Genomic DNA, 19,175 nt, shown 5'->3' on the forward strand with positions numbered 1-19,175 from the left:
TTAAACTGACTGAGGGGAAAAATGTTACATTTACTGAATATATAGAGTTCTGTGAAGAGTGCCCCAAAGACACATTAAAAAGCACAGGTTGGAAAAACTGGTAAAGCTGTGAAACTATTGAACTGAAACGCAGTCAATAGAAGCATAGTATATAATGTTTCATTTGACTGTGTTTTGAGGTTATTTTCTTTGATGGACATACATTATCACATGGTAGGTACTTTGATCCAGAAAGACCCAAATATCTTCATAATGACGCAAAACCTAGTGATTTTTAGCCTGTTAGGAGAAAATGTAGACAGGATTACTTATAAATGAATATTTGTGATCCACTTAATAATTTATATCTCACTGAATGAGGTTAGTTTAAACTAAGTGTAAACTATGAAATAAAATTTTAGTCTAGAATAAAATAAGTATTTTAGATGAGAAACTTGAACCATCCACAAGGGTTTAAAAAAACAAAAAAATGGAACTAAATGTATTGGTTTCTTCAGGGCCTTTGTGTAGCTGTCCTGTTTCCTGGGCTTCCCAGATGGTGTTCGTGGTAAAGAGCCTGCCTGCCAAAGCAGGGGACATAAGAAATGGGGTTTGGTCCCTGGGTAGGGAAAATGCCTGGAGAAGGACATGGCAGCCAACTCCAGCACTCTTGCCTGGAGAACCCCATGGACAGAGGAGCCTGACAGGCTACCATCCATAGGGTCACAAAGAGTTGGACATGTCTGAAATGACTTAGCACAGTTGTATCCTGTATGATTAAACTCAGGATGTAGATTCCCAGGAAGTCTAACTGACCTAGCTTGACTCAGACCAGAGAGGGTCAGGGCATCTTGAGTGGCATTTCACAAATTTATATACACAAGTTAGATAGTTCTACAAAGCAAAATTGAGATGCTTTTCCAAGCAGAAGGAATGAAAGTCAGGGAAGCAAAAACAATAAATATTCAACACAGAAAGCTAAATGAGAATTAATTTTCATTAGTCCTACTAATTTAGGAAGCCTTTAACTGTGTGGATCACAATAAACCGTGGAAAATTCTGAAAGAGATGGGAGTACCAGACCACCTGACCTGCCTCTTGAGAAACCTATATGCAGGTCAGGAAGCAACAGTTAGAACTGGACATGGAACAACAGACTGGTTCCAAATTGGGAAAGGAGTAGGTCAAGGATCTATATTGTCACCGTACTTATTTAACTTATATGCAGAGTACATCATGAGAAACGCTGTGCTGGAGGAAGCACAAGCTGGAATCAAGATTGCTGGGAGAAATATCAATAACCTCAGATATGCAGATGACACCACCCTTCTGGCAGAAAGCAAAGAAGAACTAAAGAGCCTCTTGATGAAAGTGAAAGAGGAGAGTGAAAAAGTCGGCTTAAAGCTCAACATTCAGAAAACAAAAATCATGGCATCTGGTCCCATCACTTCATGCCAAATAGATGGGGAAACAGTGGAAACAGGAAACAGTGGCTGACTTTCTTTTTCTGGGCTCCAAAGTCACTGCAGACTGTGACTGCAGCCATGAAATTAAAAGACACTTACTCTTTGGAAGGAAAGTTATGACTAACCTAGACAGCATATTAAAAAGCAGAGACATCACTTTGCCAACAAAGGTCCATCTAGTCAAGGCTATGGTTTTTCCAGTGGTCATGTATGGATGTGAGAGTTGGACTATAAAGAAAGCTGAGCACCAAAGAATTGATGCTTTTGAACTGTGGTGTTGGATAAGACTCTTGAGAGTCCCTTGGACTTCAAGGAGATCCAACCAGTCCATCCTAAAGGACATCAGACCTGGGTGTTCATTGGAAGGACAGATGTTGAAGCTGAAGCTCCAATACTTTGGTCACCTAATGCGAAGAGCTGACCCATTGGAAAAGACCCTGATGCTGGGAGGGGTTGGGGGCAGGAGGAGAAGGGGACGACAGAAGATGAGATGGTTGGATGGTGTCACCGACTCGATGGACATGGGTTTGGGTGGACTCCAGGAGTTGGTAATGGACAGGGAGGCCAGGCATGCTGCGGTTCATGGGGTCGCAAAGAGTCAGACGCGACTGAGTGACTGAACTGAATTTAGGGTAGTTTTTGGAACCAGTCTGACACTTTTCCACTTCAGTTAACAGATCATCAACTATCCCTGAAACCCACACACATTCTTTATTTGAGAGCAAAAATCCAAAAATATTTATACCTGTTCCTTCTCCCTACTACCTACTGCAAAATTTCTCACATTCCACACTTCTGGCAAGTGCCCATTTGGCATTTTAACATCTGGGGCAGGATGATTCTTTGTTGTTGGGTGCTGTCTTGTGTATTGTGGAATGTTGAACAGCATTTCTGCCCTCTACCCACCGGATATCATCCCTCTCCGTTATTACACCCAAAAATCTCTAAATATTGCTAAGTGTCCTCTAGAGGACACCATCATCCCATTGGTACCCACTGAACTCTTTGACCATATTTGAGGAAAATCTCTCTTTTTTTTTTTTTTTCTAATGAAAATAAATAGTATGCCTGCTAATACATTTTAGCTATTTGAAAGAAATTTCATGTCAGGGAAGATTGCCCTATATACTAATATTAACATTTCTTTTTGTCATAATTAGTCTGTAATCACACATTCACTAAATGTTCTGAGTCTAATCATAAAACACCTTTTGTTCTAATCCTACCATATTTCTTTCCTGCCTTTGTAGCCCCCGTTGCCCCACAATCATCATTTCAGTCCAAAGAATAATCTGATTTTTGAAGTTTCAATTTCCATTTACTGTTCCATATGATAGCAAAATTTCCAAAGTTCGTTCACAGTAAAATTTCTTCTCAGCTTTCCCTCTCCTTGGTGCTATAGGAAGCTTGCTGTGTGAACTGGGTGCCTAGCCTGCTTCCTCTCCATTTCTCCGCTGAACACTTCTGCTTGTCTTCTGTGGGACAGACTGCCTCTAATCCCAGTGGTTTAGCATCACAGGTGAGGAAGAGAGGAGAGGTGAGGCATAGGGATCGTCTTATGTGATAGATTCAGATGGGGTAGCAGATCGTTTCTCCTTAGGAAGGTAGATAAAATGAATCTGTGTTGGGCAGATATGTGAAAGCTGAAAGGTCCCACTGAGAAATATTTGACTGTGTTCCATGTGAAAACAAGTGATGCACACTCTTCCAGCTGGGTGACCACGCATAATTCCTCCTTATGCCCCCTGGAAATTCCTTTGTACACCTCTTCTGCCAATACCATTTTTCACCTCCAAAAAGTCATCTTGGGCTTCCAGGCTGTACCCTTCCCTGGTCGTTGAGAACTTATGCAGCCTTGCTGTCATCTTTAGAGTAGAATTATAGCCAGTTCTCTGTGCATCTTGGTCTTTTTTTCTCTGCTTTGTCAACAGACTCTGGGGCATACATATTAAGCTCCTGTGAATCCTTTCTCATTAGGTTTAAATGAGAGAGAAACAATGACACAGCCCTTCAGTAACTTGAACACACTCGATGGTGGCATATCTCACCATTTGCACTGTTTGCATATTCCTCAGGTTCGTATTGCTTGTACAAACTGCCAGGCCAGGAGTGCAGAGAACTTCCTTAGGGCTGTCTGCAATTTAATGACAGATTTGTCTGCTCTGGAGCTAGTTAGCCTGTCCTCAGCATATATGTTCTCTGTGGCAGGAGGAATTCAGATTCTATTGGTACTGGCCTAAAGCTACCTCATTCTTTTCGTTCGTGTCTATAGTAAGGCTGGAAAACACTCGGATTTCAAAATACCTCCAAGCTTTCCAGTATGACTTCTGGAACCTTATAATTAAGGAACTCCCTGTTCAGCAAGTCTTTTCACTGAAGACTCCTTTCACTTCCCGGCATTAACTAAAATGCATGTCTCCCCTGAGCACACCCTCAAGTCCTCTTTTGAAGGAAAACTATTTTCTCCTGTCTGTTGTCATTCTATTTTAGGGATTAAAGGTAGTGTCACATTGATCAATCTTCCACATGCTTGTTGAATAACAAAATTAAACAGGACAAAAAAAAGCAAAGTAAAAACCTCCTCTGTTCTTATGCAGCTCATGGCATTCAGCTGTTTTCCCTGAGAGTCAGCTACAGGCACAGTAGAGATTATGTACAGACTATAAGAATCGTATTGACTTTCTTACAGAATTTTTTTTCATTACAACAGGAAAAATTCTGTGTACTTGGCCTTCAAATTCTGTTTCTTAGGTTAAACATCATAAAAAAGGGATTTTGATATTAGCTTATATCTGCTTCTTAACAGATATGCTAAGGAATATTTGCATTATTACTAGTTAGATTAAACCAAACAGAAACCAGAAACTTACATCTAAAGGTAAATTTTTTGAGATAATCATATCTGCACCTGATAGTAAGTTAAAGAATTAAATTTAAAAATTGAAGAGGAGGAAGACCATTATGAGGGAAAGAGAGGCAGGAGGAGAAAAAAGTTAAGTGTGTGAGAAGGTGTTCAGCCAGGTGAAGTCAAAGCAAGAAATGAGAAAGATAGTTAATAAAACATGAGCAAATTCAACCTGTTCATGCATAGAAGTCAGATAGATCTTATTTTGACTCCCTGCAATACTTCTAAGAGGTTGTATTTGGAGTTACTAGCATTGCCTTCCAAATGACAGTAAGTTTTTTTTTTTTTTTTTTCCCCCAAAAAACATTACCAAGTAATTTAAGTGATGTTGATTTTAAGAAGGATCTGGTGGAGTCTAAGATCAAATAGTGTGTGTATCCTTTAAAGTAGGAGCAGTAAAATGCAACTTGAATTGTGCATTAATAGTACAGAGTCTTTTAAGCAACACATTTAGACTAGTAGATTCATCCAGTGTTTATAGTAAAATATAAGCAAATATTTTATTTTGCTGTATGAAAGTGTTCCAGTGAGAAAGAATGGTATCATTTGTTTATTTTTTAAAGTTAGCTGAATAGCCCTTATGTTAAAGTTTTACTAAATGCATTTAGAGTAATTGATAAGAGGTAATGGATTTTTGCTTTCATGATAAAGGTGAATTTATATACTTTTTCTTCTTCATGGGAAATGTCACTTAATCAAAATGTTGCCATTGTGTGCTTTTGATGACACTTATTTGTCTGAATATATACCATATTCCAAAAAAGAAATATAAATGAACTTATTTTAATAAAGGGTACAGCAGAGAACCTTTCAATATTACTTTTACATTCTAAGTGTCTTTTATTATATACAAGTTGACATGAAATATCAATCTTTTATTAGGTCAGTGCCATATATGAGATTGATTTATGTTTTTCTTAAGTTTCTGATTAAATATGTAGAATGATAAGTGATAATATAAATAATATAAATGTTATCATTTACTTTGATAACAGTATTTAGATTTTTCACACTAAAATCAGAGTAACTTAAAATATGTTCCTAGGCAGGGTGAGAAAAGTGTAAAATTTTTCTTTAGTTTAAAAATTTTTAGGCCTATAATGTGAACATAATGTGACTAGAGTTTATTTTATTCTCTTAAGGCAAAAATCTATTTATCAAGCCATAAGGAAATTACAAGCCCGGCTTTCAGTTCTTTGTTTAAAATGCACTGTAGTGCAGTATGATTTGCATGTTAATGATGTGAATCCAACTGTATAATAAATGAGAAGGGGAAGATGTAAACTAGTTTCATGTAGCAGACTTGTTTGTTTTTCATAATTTATTCCTTAAATGTTTAACCTGAGAAGACATCTATGAGGTATGTTTATGTGAAAGCTGATAATTTCTGGTCACCAAATGCGGTGGCATTAAAGCCAGAAGTTTCATTCTCAGATTTCTCACTCAGAAAGCAACTGGACACCAAAGGCGTTTGAACATCTTTGGAAGACAGATCTAATACAGTGAACAAGAGGCTCACAGAATTTATTCTGCGCAGTGTGATCACTGAAGTCAGAAAACATGAAACCACCAGTGTTTCTTTCTCTCACCAATTTTCCCCGCCCTTGACCTAATTCAAGCATGCAGTTGAGATGCTTTGTATTTTGTGTTTTTCATTCGTTTCCTAGTATGCTGTTATGTCTATTCTCCTTAAGTAAAAAAGCAAAATACAGCCAGCTTTTCGATATTAATGTGTGATTTGTGGAAATGTGTTTTAGAAGCATGGAATCACTAGAAATTGAAAAGCATAATCTGTGTTTTTGAAAGCCATCCCATTTCCTTTATTTACAGACTTGACTCATTTCACAAATTGAAAAGCAACCATCCAGCCATTTCATGTTTAGATTAATATATGTTTAAAAGACTCTAAAACCATTATCAGCATGCAGTAGCCCTCTCATTGAATAAATATAGATAAGAGGTAAATGAAGAAATTCCTGCAAATCAGTGGTTCTCAAATGGAGGTGATTTTCCCCAAAAAGGTTATTTGGCAGTCTCTAAAGTTATGTTTAATGGTCACCACTAAGAGTAGGGAGTAGTACTGGCATCTAGCGCATAAAGTCCAAGGATGTTGTTAAAATCCTAAAACACACAGGACAAACCCCACTCCCTAACACACACGCACAAACCCACACACACCCCAAAGTGTAAGTAGTGTCACTGTTGGGAATTCTTGCTCTCAATAAAGTTGTGGAACCAAATCATATCTTAAATTTTAAATTCTAAATCATATACAACTGTGACAACAGTTAGAACTTTTGTTATCTACTGGTAAATAACAACGCTGCCACAGGGGATCTTCCCAACTCGGGGATGGAACCCAGGTCTCCTGGCAGGCAGATTCTTTACTGCTGAGCCAGCAGGGAAGCCCCACAAGTAACCATAGTTCTTTCTGTTTACTGTTTGATCTATTAGCTATACTATAAAAGCCATATTCTATGGTACTTAATACATATGTGATGACTGATAAAATTGCAGTTTGATAGATATCAAGTATATTTTTCACATTCATAGAATTCAGAGTTTCTATTTTATAGAAAATATATTCATAATACATAATTTTGGGGACATGAAAATTATATAGTCAAATAGAATTTTCTGTTTCTTTCAAATAGCTTCATTGGACATTTGAGCCATTTGCATATCTTACATGGATATTCACACATACACGAAAGGTTTATTAAGCACCTATTATCTAACAGGAAGTGGGTACTAGGTGTGCAATATTGCATTCTCACTCATAAGTCTATTTTGCCCATTTTTTAAAAAAGGGAACTAAAAGTTTTCCTGGTTTAGAGGTTTGCTCAAAGTTTCAAAGCTAGAAAGTACAACAGCTGGTACTCATATGCAAACGTCCTTTCATGTGGTTCTTCCTAACTGGTGGTGTTAAAAAAAAGAACACTCCCAGAAGAATGAAATCTTGAATTCTCAGTCTAAATTAATGTCCTAAAATAATAAACATACACTGAATACAATTATGAGTCATCTAAAAATGATCATTTCATTCACTCTTCCTCCTTTTCTGATTGCAATCATTACAAATCACAGCTATCATTATGATTAGGGATTTAGTGAAATAAAGGAAGTGGGATGTGGAAGGGAAAAAGTAGTTAAGACTGAGAAGAGTACATTCCAGAAAGAAACATTTGGATCATTGAAGTTGACAGGGAGCCTTTTTGGGACAGGAAGTAAATCCAGGATTATTAGAAGGGAGAGAACAAAGGCGGGGTGGCTTCAGTGACACTTGAGAAGTAGGCAGGATGAGGATTAGAGGCCTTTTAAAATCATGTTTAAGCATGTCAAATTTATGGTAAGATCAGTTGGGAGCTTTTAAAGAGCAACAACATTATATTTGCATTTTTCAGAAATCACTCAGATAAAAGCTGAAAGATTGCAGGTATTTTTGTGATGATTCAGGGAGATGACTTAACTATTGATAACTGCAACTACCTGGGTGGACCTCAAGAGCATTATGCTTAAAGAAAAAAAGTAGTCTCAAAAGTTTCATGCTTATGATTCTACTTGAAACTATGAAGATTCAGAATAGTTAAGAGGTTGCTAGGAAATAGGGATGAGTGGAGAGTGTGTAGGTATGAATACAGATAGAACATTTCTGTGTCATTAAGGTGGTGTGGTCACAAACATGTCTACATGAGATACAATCACACTGAACTATATGCAGGTGTACATAAATGAATGCAAGTGAAAAACAGTGAAAATTAAAGTTTGAAGGTCTGTAGTCATCCAACAGTTCTGTACCAATGCCCATTTCCTGGCTTTGACATTATACTGTAGTTATATAATGATTCACCATTGGAGGGAAGATAAAGGAAGGGACTCTTTGTACTATTTTTTGCAACTTCCTATGAGTCTATGCTTATTTCAAAATAAAAAAGAGTTCTAAAAGGCTATCATAATAGAATAGGCTTAGGTTAGAATGGAATGACGCTAAAGAACGAGAAAGGCAATGTCCTCTGGGCTCAATGACAATCACATTTGCAAGTCCCAATGTTGAGGTTTTGTAATGAATCAAAGCAGTTGATGCTAGAGTTCTTTTACTGAACGAATACTAATCGGCCAACTTCTCTGTGTCCCAGGCTATTGCAGGCACTGAGAATCACTGTTGGGCAAAACAGCAAGAGTCTGTCTTTAATGGGGCTTCTGGGCTATCAAGTGTCTAAATCATACCTGGAGAGAGCGTTATAAAATTTTGGCACTCTCCTATATAAAGACCAGGCTGTGCTTCTAAGAGATCAAGCTGCTGATTGAATTTTATTATGATATGTGGACTCCTAAATTATGTGGGCCATCTGTAATTTTGATTTTACAGTAGTTTGATCTTATTTATATCATATATTTCAATATTGATTTAAAATGTCCTTTTTCTCTCCACTTTGAAACTAAAATCCCTCCCATTTTACTTTTAAAGCTAATTATTGAATTTTGGGGGATAAAATGATTTGTTATACCCTGTATACTCCCAAATTTCATGTTCTGAAATACCACAGAGCAGACAAATGATTTTGAAGAAATATTTTCTCCTTATTTACATTATTCTTACTTAAATATATATATATATTTCCCATTGGAGTGCAAGTAACAATATCCTATATCTTTTCTAAAGCTGGTTTGGATAAACTAGGTAGTAGATTACTAGTGGGGTTTTAAATATCCTTCAGAGCTTGAGGTAAAAAAGATAAACTTTATGACTGTACTTCAGGCTGGTCTAATTGCAGTCCTTGTTATATAAATTCAGGAAATAGTTCAACCTTCTAAATTAGGTGGCTGTTTATAACTTTCCTGAAACAGAGTCAGTGGCATCTTAGGATAACCTGCATTTGGTTATAATAATGTTACTGTTGTGTGTGCGCTTAGTCACTAGTTGTGTCTGACTCTTTGCAACCCCATGGACTGTGGCCTACCAGGTTCCTTTGTCCATGGGGATTCTCCAGGCAAGAATACAGGAGTGGGTTGCCATGCCTTCCTCCAGGGAATCTTCCCAGCTCAGGGATTGAACCCATGTCTCCCACATTTCAGGCAGGTTCTTTACCATCTGAGTCAACAGGGAAGCCTAAGAATACTGGAGAGGGTAGCCTATACTTTCTCCAAGGAATCTTTCTGACCCAGGAGTCATACCAGGGTCTCCAAAATTGCAGGCAGATGATCTACCAGATGATCCACCAAAGAAGCCCATGGTATTGTTCGTGAATATCTATTGTATGCCTGTATTATTTTTAATAATTTGAACATATTATAATATGTAATATATTGTATGTCTTATATTCAAGTGAATATAGGAATCCACATCTTTAAAGGTTTAATTTTTGCTTTTTGGAGAATTAACTTGACTAAATCCACACAGCTAGTAGATGATTATCTAATATTTGAAGTTAAAATGAATGTTCTTTCCAGTACACCTCAGTGTCTTTAATTTTTTTAATATACTGTTTTATGAAGCCTTTGAGGTCTCTTCATAGGCCTCTGAAAATGAACGTAATTCTTTTGGAGTAAAAAAAACTCAGTATAATCAGTATCCATTTTATTTATTTGTTTCCTTAGCAATTTAAAATATATGTGAGATGTGCATATGCATGTATTTGTGTGTATGTTTATGCATATGTGTGTGTATACGTATGTGTATATCCATATATTTTAGTAGAGAAACCTCAAAATCATTATTCCAATTATTATTCTATGACCATTTATTACTACCTGTGAAATGCATGACTCCATCTTATTAAAAGAAAAATCACCAGGATAAAGCAAACTGGGGAGGTTTTTATTATTCTAGGTGGAAGGTGTTCAGTAGGCATGGTTGGCATTATAGTAAAAAGAAAATAAACTATTTGGTATATATTTGAGTGAGGAGAAATTACTAAGTTCCCAATATGAGGACTAGTCAAAACATTTGCCTTAGAGATAAATGTCCTGAATTATTTTCCTGAATATATAACAGAAAATACCTTGGCCTAATCACTCAAACACTTAATTCTCTCAAGATAGATAATTTCTATGCAATATTACTCTTTATAGCATCAGACTTTACTTTCACCACCAGACACATCCACATTATCAGTTATTAGTGAAGTCGCTCAGTCATGTCCAGCTCTTTGCGACCCCCTGGACAGTAACCTACTAGGCTCCTCTGTCTATGGCATTCTCCAGGCAAGAGCACTGGATATGGGTTGCCATTTCCTTCTCCAGGGGATCTTCCCGACCCAAGGATCGAACCCGGGTCTCCCACATTGTAGGTAGACGCTTTATCGTCTGAGCCCCCAGGGAATCCCACACCCACAACTGAGTGTCATTTTCACTTTGGCCCAGCAGCCTGATTCTTCCTGGAGGTATCAGTAATTGCCCTCCGCTCTTCCTCAGTAGCATATTTGGACACCTTCTGACCTGGGGGGCTTAACTTCTGGGGTCATATCTTTTGCATTTTCATGCTGTTCACGTTCACGGGGTTCTTCTGGTAAGCACAGTGGAGTGGTTAGCTGTGCTGCCGCCCATGGGGTCGCAGAGACTCAGACACGACTTAGCAACTGAGCAACAATAAAGACAGATTCTACGCCTTTCTGTATTTTAGGGGAAAGTAATGGAATTATCAGTATCTATTTAAATATGTAAGTTTCTCAAGAGTCTAGGTCTGTATTTTCTGATATTCTTCTTATGGCTTAATATTATGGAAGTAAAAGTTTGAAACTCTTGTAAATTAAATCATACAAAATTTAATCTATAATGGACAATTAAATTATTTAATCCAACTTTGTTAAAATCTCAATATAATGAGATACAGTTACATACATACATATATCTGAACATACTTTTCAAAATAAAGCATAAATAATTATTATATCATGCACTCATCATGAATTACTGAGTATTTAATATATGTCAGGTAGCATATTTGCATGGAAAACAGGGTAGAATATCAAATTTCCTTGCATTCAGTAAGAGCTATAGAGTTGAAGAGTTTAAATGTGGTTTTGGAAGGATGAATTAATTTATCAAGTCTGTAATCTATATGCTGATTATTAAGTGACTTAGAAGAATGTTTATGTTTTTACTTGAAATTAAGCATCATTTATATGACAATTATGCAGCTCTCTTTTTTATAATTTCAATTACGTGAAGAAATGAAATGTTTAGTGGTCTTATCAGTGTTAGAGAGATGATGGGCACAGTGAGGAGCCAAGATTTGACTGTCTGCAGCTCATAATACAATAGGCCTGACTACCCTACTCTATAGACTCCTTGAGGAGAGGGGCCATGTCATATTCAATCTTGTATTCCTATTCTAGCAACAAGTTGGATCTCCCATTTGTATCACTGTTAGGTTCTTTTGGTTAAAAAAAAAAAATACTTGAGTTTGTTTAATTGTTGCTTCTAAGAAAGTGCTTAGAATACAATCTAATGACCTCCTTTTTTTCCAGACTCTAGACATAAACAGCAAAACAAATAGCTGAGAACTTCAGCCACCCTGAAAAAAGGCCTTACATTTTATCAGTTTCTTAGGAACTTGTGCATATGTAACAGGGATAACCACATATATATTACTTCAAGCATCTGCAATAGATCAAAGTTACTAAAATTACATTCTTAAAAAAAAAAAAAACCTGGAGCTTAAATTATGAGCTCTTCTTCCCTGTTCACTTTGAGTGTTTCATTTCCAGAAACAGAATAATTTTCTTTCTCTTGAATTTATTTTAACTTCATATTTATAAATAAATCATGTATAACCCATACATTTTGGAACCACTTTGTCTTCATAGGTAAACTACAATTCACAAGTTAATAATAAAACATATGTCACTGCAAATATTAGGCAATAACTTCAGTAACTGGATAACAATGATGTCAAAACTAGAGAAATAAAATATAATATTGAGGCTATAAGTAAGGAATTATTCTAAATCCTAGCACCAATTCAGCATCATTACACTCTGAATGTTTTGCTGCTTGTTGAGAATTCAGTAAATTCGATTCAGTTGAATTTATTCCCCCAGTTTTTTTGTGTGCATAGTTTTGTAACCACCAAAATTTACTTAATATTCTCATAAATCAAAACTTCTGGAAATTTTACTGTAATGAGAAAATCAACATAACTCTGCTGATTATAACTCAGGATTTCTCAGAAATATTTTCATACTGTTTGAAGTTAATATGTCTATGTGGTCGTTTCAATTTTAAGTAAATAATAGTATTTGAGATGGAGCTGAAAAAGAGTTTACTTGAGAAGGACTAACTCTTCTTTTGTTCAAATAAAGACTCAGGCATTGACTCAATTCCACCAACATTGTTGAAGGCCTAGTATGTACTGATGAGGAATATAGTATCCATATTCAAAAGCCATCACCTCTCTTACAACCCCCGTGTTCTCGTATGTATGCATGTGACCCATAGTATTCTAGTCATCTTCGTCACCACTGAACCCTCAAATATATGGTCAAATAGGAACTTGTTCTCCCTACTTCCATTCTCTTCCAATTCAGTTAGTCTTCAACACAACAACCGAAGTGAACCTAAGTCACATCATGTCTTTCCTCTGCTCAGACCTTACTGTGGCTTCCCACACCAGACAGTGAGCACCGAGGTCCTCCCCATTCCTCAAGTCCTGCATGCTCAGCCCCTCAACACCTCTGTGCTCTCATCTCACACTGGTTTTCCCTCCTGTTGCTCCAGCCGCACTGGCCATCTCACTTCATAGAGACTTCTGCAGATGCTTTTCCCTCTACCTGGAAAGCTCCCCAGTTATCCACATCTCTCAGTCCTCCACTTCCTTCAGCTGTTCCTTGTCACCTTAACAGCTAAGCAAAGCCTGACACCCTATCCTAAATTGCAATTCCCTCTTCTAACACTTCTGATTATTTTCCCCTGTGTTTCTTTCCTTCTTGTCATTGGCACTTTTAAATTCTTAATATGCTATATATTTTCATTTCTGTCCTATTTATCATACTAAAATATAAGCTTTTTGAGGGCAAGAGTCTTTCCCTTTTGCTGTTTTTGTTGTTCATATCTGTATCCCAGTGTTTAGAATAGCACGTGGTAAGCAATCAATAATTCTTGGCTGTGTTGAGGAATAAACAACAATATCATGTCCTGTGCTAAATCACTTCAGTCATGTGTGTCCGACACGTTGCAACCTCATGGACTGTAGCCCACAAGGCTGCTCTGTCCATGGGATTCTCCAGGCAAGAATTCTGGAGCGGGTTGCCATTCCCTTCAGCAATACCATGGCTGATAGTAAATGTTTATTAATCTGTTGTTCTCTGCCATTTACTTTGCCAAGTGTGTTGGTAACACTCTTTCCCCACAGCATCTACCAGTAAAAGCTTCTTTCTTGGGTGCTGGTCACCACATGCGTATCACTAGTTGTACCTAACTCTTCAAAGCTGGCATTGAGCAGAGCCCTTGTTAGTCTTACATGGCAGTAAATTCAAGGGAAGGGATGGAGGATCAGAGACAGCTTTGAAAATAGACTTTTATTCTGCTTAAAGTCAAACAGAAGGATATGACCCTGCTTGTAGACATCTCTCTGAAGCACAGTTCTGAGGGGAAAAGTTCTATACTAATCCTTAACATTAGTATTTCTGTATTAAACTAAATAAAGTCCTTAAAATGTATTTCACAACAAATTAAACATAAAAATATAATTTTTATCAGTGTTATTGCTTCACAAAAATAATTCAATTTAAACATGGTTGTTCTGAGATAAGGTCATTTGGGAGAGAGGGGCTTTGTGGTGTCCCTATTCATTTTCTGTTTGACTTATCTCTTGAATTTTCTGAATATAGAATAAAATGCATTGATGAAATAAACTTCCCAGCCCATCAGCTGTAGATATTCTTAGATGCGCTGCTTGCTATTTTCCCCATTATCCATTCCTATTTATTGTGAAGTTTTACAATGGGACCCTGCCCTGCTTCCTTGACCTGTCCCTGATGGTCATCTATATTGGCTGGGAGCTTGTGAGCTCTTAGTTAGACACAAGGCTAAAAGTTGAGAAAATAATTTTGTCATAACACATTGTAACAGATAACCCTGTCTTGTTAAATTTGAAAAGGTCTCTTGATGGAGATGGTATCCAATCTAAACTCCACAGAATACATAGGAATTACCAGATGGAAATGGGGGTAGGAATACTGTAGCATACACAAAGACCCTGGGGCCAAAAGAACAGGACAGCTGGGAAACTACTGGTGATTTCCTATGGTTTAAGAGGAGAAGTAAAGATGAAAAAACATTGTAAATGAGCTGAAGAAAGAAACTCCTAAGGGCTATAGGCATGAAGAGAAAGCGATAAGCCTTTGGAAGGCAGATGGAAAACATTCAAGGATTTTAATCTGGAGAGTCACCTATTCCAATGTATACCCTAAGAATGCCCCTGGCAAAAGGTAGAGAATGGTTTGGATAGCGAAATTTTAGAGAAAAATAAAGAACATTGATTTTCATTATGTGATGCTATTGCTAAATATAGTTTGGTAGGATACTGTAGTCTCTAAAAAACTGAAATCGGGATCGTTTAAATAAAGCACAATGATCATGTTAAATCTATGCTAAAAGACAAATACATTCAAACTTGGCAAGTCTGGAACTATAGCAAGCAAAATCTTATGATAATGTCATTACTCCTTGTGCATTAGCCATGTGATTGACACAGTAAGCTGAAGAATCTTCTCACCACACATGTGATGCACATGTGATGGTGCATCTTTATCAGAGCAAAGCTGATTGCAAACAAATCTCTTCTCCCTGAGTGTTGTATGTTAATTAAAATATCTAACTGAAGAAGGGTGCATTTATTCAGAAAGCATTCATTAGTACCTACATAATTCTCAAGAAGAAAAGGAAGACAACTGAAAATCAATGATTGAACTAGAAGACAAAGAACTCAAAATGCTTTGCATGAAACAAAAACTGTAGCTCACTATGAATGAAAAGATTTACAGTTCCTTTCAAAAATTTGTTATTCAAAATGGCTCCTTCAAAAGTCCAATGAGAGATGGCATTATTGAAATTGGAGTCAGAAAAGATAACTTGAAATTAACTTTTAACTATTGCCTTACTACTCCATCAAGCAGTAAGAAGTCATAAAAGAACTTTTTCCATCAGCTGGAAAAATTTGCACAGAAAATGTGTTAACATCCCAGCAATGACACCATTGACACACATTTTTAAACCTGTTGCTTAATATTAATAAATTATATCACTTAATTTTAACATTAATTAGTATCAATACATAATATTTAAACTTCAAGTTTTTATTATTAAATTTTATTAATTTTATGTTTTCATTTTGAAACATCTAGATAATTTTATATGCAAAAAACACATATTAAAATCATTTTTACTGTTTATTATTTTAAGAATTCAGTTTCACTTAGCATTTTAAAATTTGTTGCTCAATTTTATATTTGAATTGAATTAAATGCTGGGCCAATAATTTTACTTTCTAAATCCTGATTTTGTATTTTGCAAAAGTAGATAGTGAAATACTACAGTTCACATTTTTTTTTGCTTTTATTAGTAAAATGTTAAAAGACTGCTGTTTTCATTCACTGATGATGATAGGCTGAGTAGATAATGGTGCCTGGGAAGAAAGAAAAGTTTTTTAATGAGACAGAATCAGCCAGACCTAGCAATTTAAGTATATTGTGTATAAGGAAAAAGAAGGGAAAAAAGAATACTCTGCTTTCTTGTATGAACTTTGAGTAAATGTAGTTATGACCATTACCATTTCCATAGAGAGAGGCAACACAAGAGAAAAAGGAGGAGGAGAGGAAACAGAAAAATAAGCAAGAAAACAAAATAGCAAATAGCACCTCTATCCTGTTTTAAACCCCAAATGCACTGTGATGGATTTGGCCACTCTTCCGGATTAGCAGAGTCTAGTTGATGACACAGTAAAGCAGACCATGAATGGCAAACAGAAGGTTCATCACAGGACTCTCTCCAGTTTCTTAATCCTGAGATACTTTGAATCCAACCAGAGCCAGTGCCCCTCCTGTTTGTTGCCTGTAAGTGAGGTTGAATGGTTTCTAACCTTAAAGTTAGAAAAGCAGCGTATGTATGTGGAGGGCTGGTATATGCTTGTATTCCTATGATGGGAATCTGAATGTATTTTACCAGAAAGATGATTCTCTGCAGTGGTTATTTCTGTAGTATTATTCAGTTCAGTTCAGTTCAGTTCAGTCCCTCAGTCGTGTCCAACTCTTTGCGACCCCATGAACTGCAGCACGCCAGGCCTCCCTGTCCATCACCAACTCCCGGAGTTTACTCAGACTCATGCGCATCGAGTCGGTGATGCCATCCAGCCATCTCATCCTCTGCCATCCCCTTCTACTCCAGCCCCCAATCCCTCCCAGCATCAGGGTCTTTTCGAATGAGTCAGCTCTTTGCATGAGGTGGCCAAAGTATTGGAGTTTCAGCTTCAGCATCAGTCCTTCCAATGAACACCCAGGACTAATCTCCTTTAGGATGGACTGGTTGGATCTCCTTGCAGTCCAAGGGGCTCTAAAGAGTCTTCTCCAACACCACAGTTCAAAAGCATCAATTTTTCAGCACTCAGCTTTCTTCACAGTCCAACTCTCACATCCATACATGACCACTGGAAAAACCATAGCCTTGACTAGATGGACCGTTGTTGGCAAAGGAATGTCTCTGCTTTTTATATGCAGTCTAGGTTGGTCATAACTTTCCTTCCAAGGAGTAAGTGTCTTTTAATTTCATGGCTGCAGTCACCATCTGCAGTGATTTGGGAGCCCAAAAAATAAAGTCTGATACTATTTCCACTGTTTCCCCATCTATTTCCCATGAAGTGATGGGACCAGATGCCATGATCTTAGTTTTCTGAATGTTGAGGTTTAAGTCAACTTTTTCACTCTCCTCTTTCACTTTCATCAAGAGGCTCTTTAGTTCCTCTTCACTTTCTGCCATAAGGGTGGTGTTGTCTACGTATCTGAGATTATTGATATTTCTCCCGGCAATCTTGATTCCAGCTTGTGGATCTTCCAGCCCAGCGTTTCTCATGATATACTCTGCATAAAAGTTAAACATGCAGGGTGACAATATACAGCCTTGACGTACTCCTTTTCCTATTTGGAACCAGTCTGTTGTTCCATGTCCAGTTCTAACTGTTGCTTCCTGACCTGCACACAGGTTTCTCAAGAGTCAGGTCAGATGGTCTGGTATGCCCATCTCTTTCAGAATTTTCTACAGTTTATTGTGATCCACACAGTCAAAGGCTTTGGCATAGTCAATAAAGCAGAAATGGATGTTTTTCTGGAACTCTCTTGCTTTTTTGATGATTCAGCGGATATTGGCAATTTGATCTCTGGTTCCTCTGCCTTTTCTAAAACCAGCTTGAACATCAGGAAGTTCTCGGTTCATGTATTGCTGAAGCCTGGCTTGGAGAATTTTGACCATTACTTTACTAGCGTGTGAGATGAGTGCAATTGTGCGGTAGTTTGAGCATTCTTTGGCATTGCCTTTCTTTGGGGTTGGAATGAAAAATGAACTTTTCTAGTCCTGTGGCCACTGTTGAGTTTTCCAAATTTGCTGGCATATTGAGTACAGCACTTTCACAGCATCATCTTTCAGGATTTGAAATAGCTCAACTGGAATTCCATCACCTCCACTAGCTTTGTTTGTATAATGCTTTCTAAGGCCCACTTGACTTCACATTCCAGGACGTCTGGCTCTAGGTCAGTGATCACACCATTGTGATTATCTGGGTTGTGAAGATCTTTTTTGTACAGTTCTTCTGTGTATTCTTGCCACCTCTTAATATCCTCTGCTTCTCTTAGGTCCATACCGTTTCTGTCCTTTATTGAGCCCATCTTTGCATGAAATGTTCCCTTGGTATCTCTAATTTTCTTGAAGAGATTTCTAGTCTTTCCCATTTTTGTTTTCCTCTATTTCTTTGCACTGATCACTAAGGAAAGCTTTTTATCTCTCCTTGCTATTCTTTGGAACTCTGCATTCAAATGGAAATATCTTTCCTTTTCTCCTTTGCTTTTCACTTCTCTTCTTTTCACAACTATTTGTAAGGACTCACCAGACAGCCATTTTGCTTTTTTACATTTCTTTTCCTTTGGAATGGTCTTGACCCCTGTCTCCTGTACAATGTCATGAACCTCCATCCATAGTTCATCAGGCACTCTGTCTTTAAGATCTAGTCCCTTAAATCTATCTCTCACTTCCACTGTATAATCATAAGGGATTTGATTTAGGTCACACCTGAATGGTCTATTCGTTTTCCCTACTTTCTTCAATTGAAGTCTGAATTTGGCAAGAAGGAGTTCATGATCTGAGCCACAGTCAGCTCCTGGTCTTGTTTTTGGTGACTGTATAGAGCTTCTTCATCTTTGGCTGCAAAGAATATAATCAGTCTGATTTCAGTGTTGACCATCTGCTGATGTCCATGTGTAGAGTCTTCTCTTGCGTTCTTGGAAGAGGGTGTTTGCTATGACCAGTGCGTTCTCTTGGCAAAACTCTATTATTATGAGGACATTCCTTTGTATACATTATAGATTTAATAACCTGTTAATATCTGGGCTTCCATGTTAGCTCAGATGATAAAGTGTCTGCCTGCAATGCAGGAGACCTGGGTTCAATCCCTGGGTGGGAAGATCCTCTGGAGAAAGGACTGGCTACCCACTCCAATATTCTTGCCTGGAGAAAGTGCAGAGCGGAGCCTGACAGGACACAGTCCATGGGGTCACAACGAGTTGGATATGATTGAGCAACTAACACTTTCACTTTTCACTTAATATCTGGCCAAATAACCT

The 19,175-nt window shown here is 37.3% G+C and overlaps 1 protein-coding gene across 14 annotated transcripts in view; it reads left to right on the top strand.

Annotated features, from left to right (window-relative positions):
• The window catches only part of ADGRL3 (adhesion G protein-coupled receptor L3), a 709,244-nt gene that overhangs the window by 506,153 nt on the left and 183,916 nt on the right, over positions 1-19,175 (top strand). The gene's annotated exons all lie outside the window — the stretch shown is intronic.

The sequence above is a fragment of the Cervus canadensis genome, chromosome 26, assembly GCF_019320065.1.
Source record: "Cervus canadensis isolate Bull #8, Minnesota chromosome 26, ASM1932006v1, whole genome shotgun sequence".
NCBI lineage: Eukaryota > Metazoa > Chordata > Mammalia > Artiodactyla > Cervidae > Cervus > Cervus canadensis.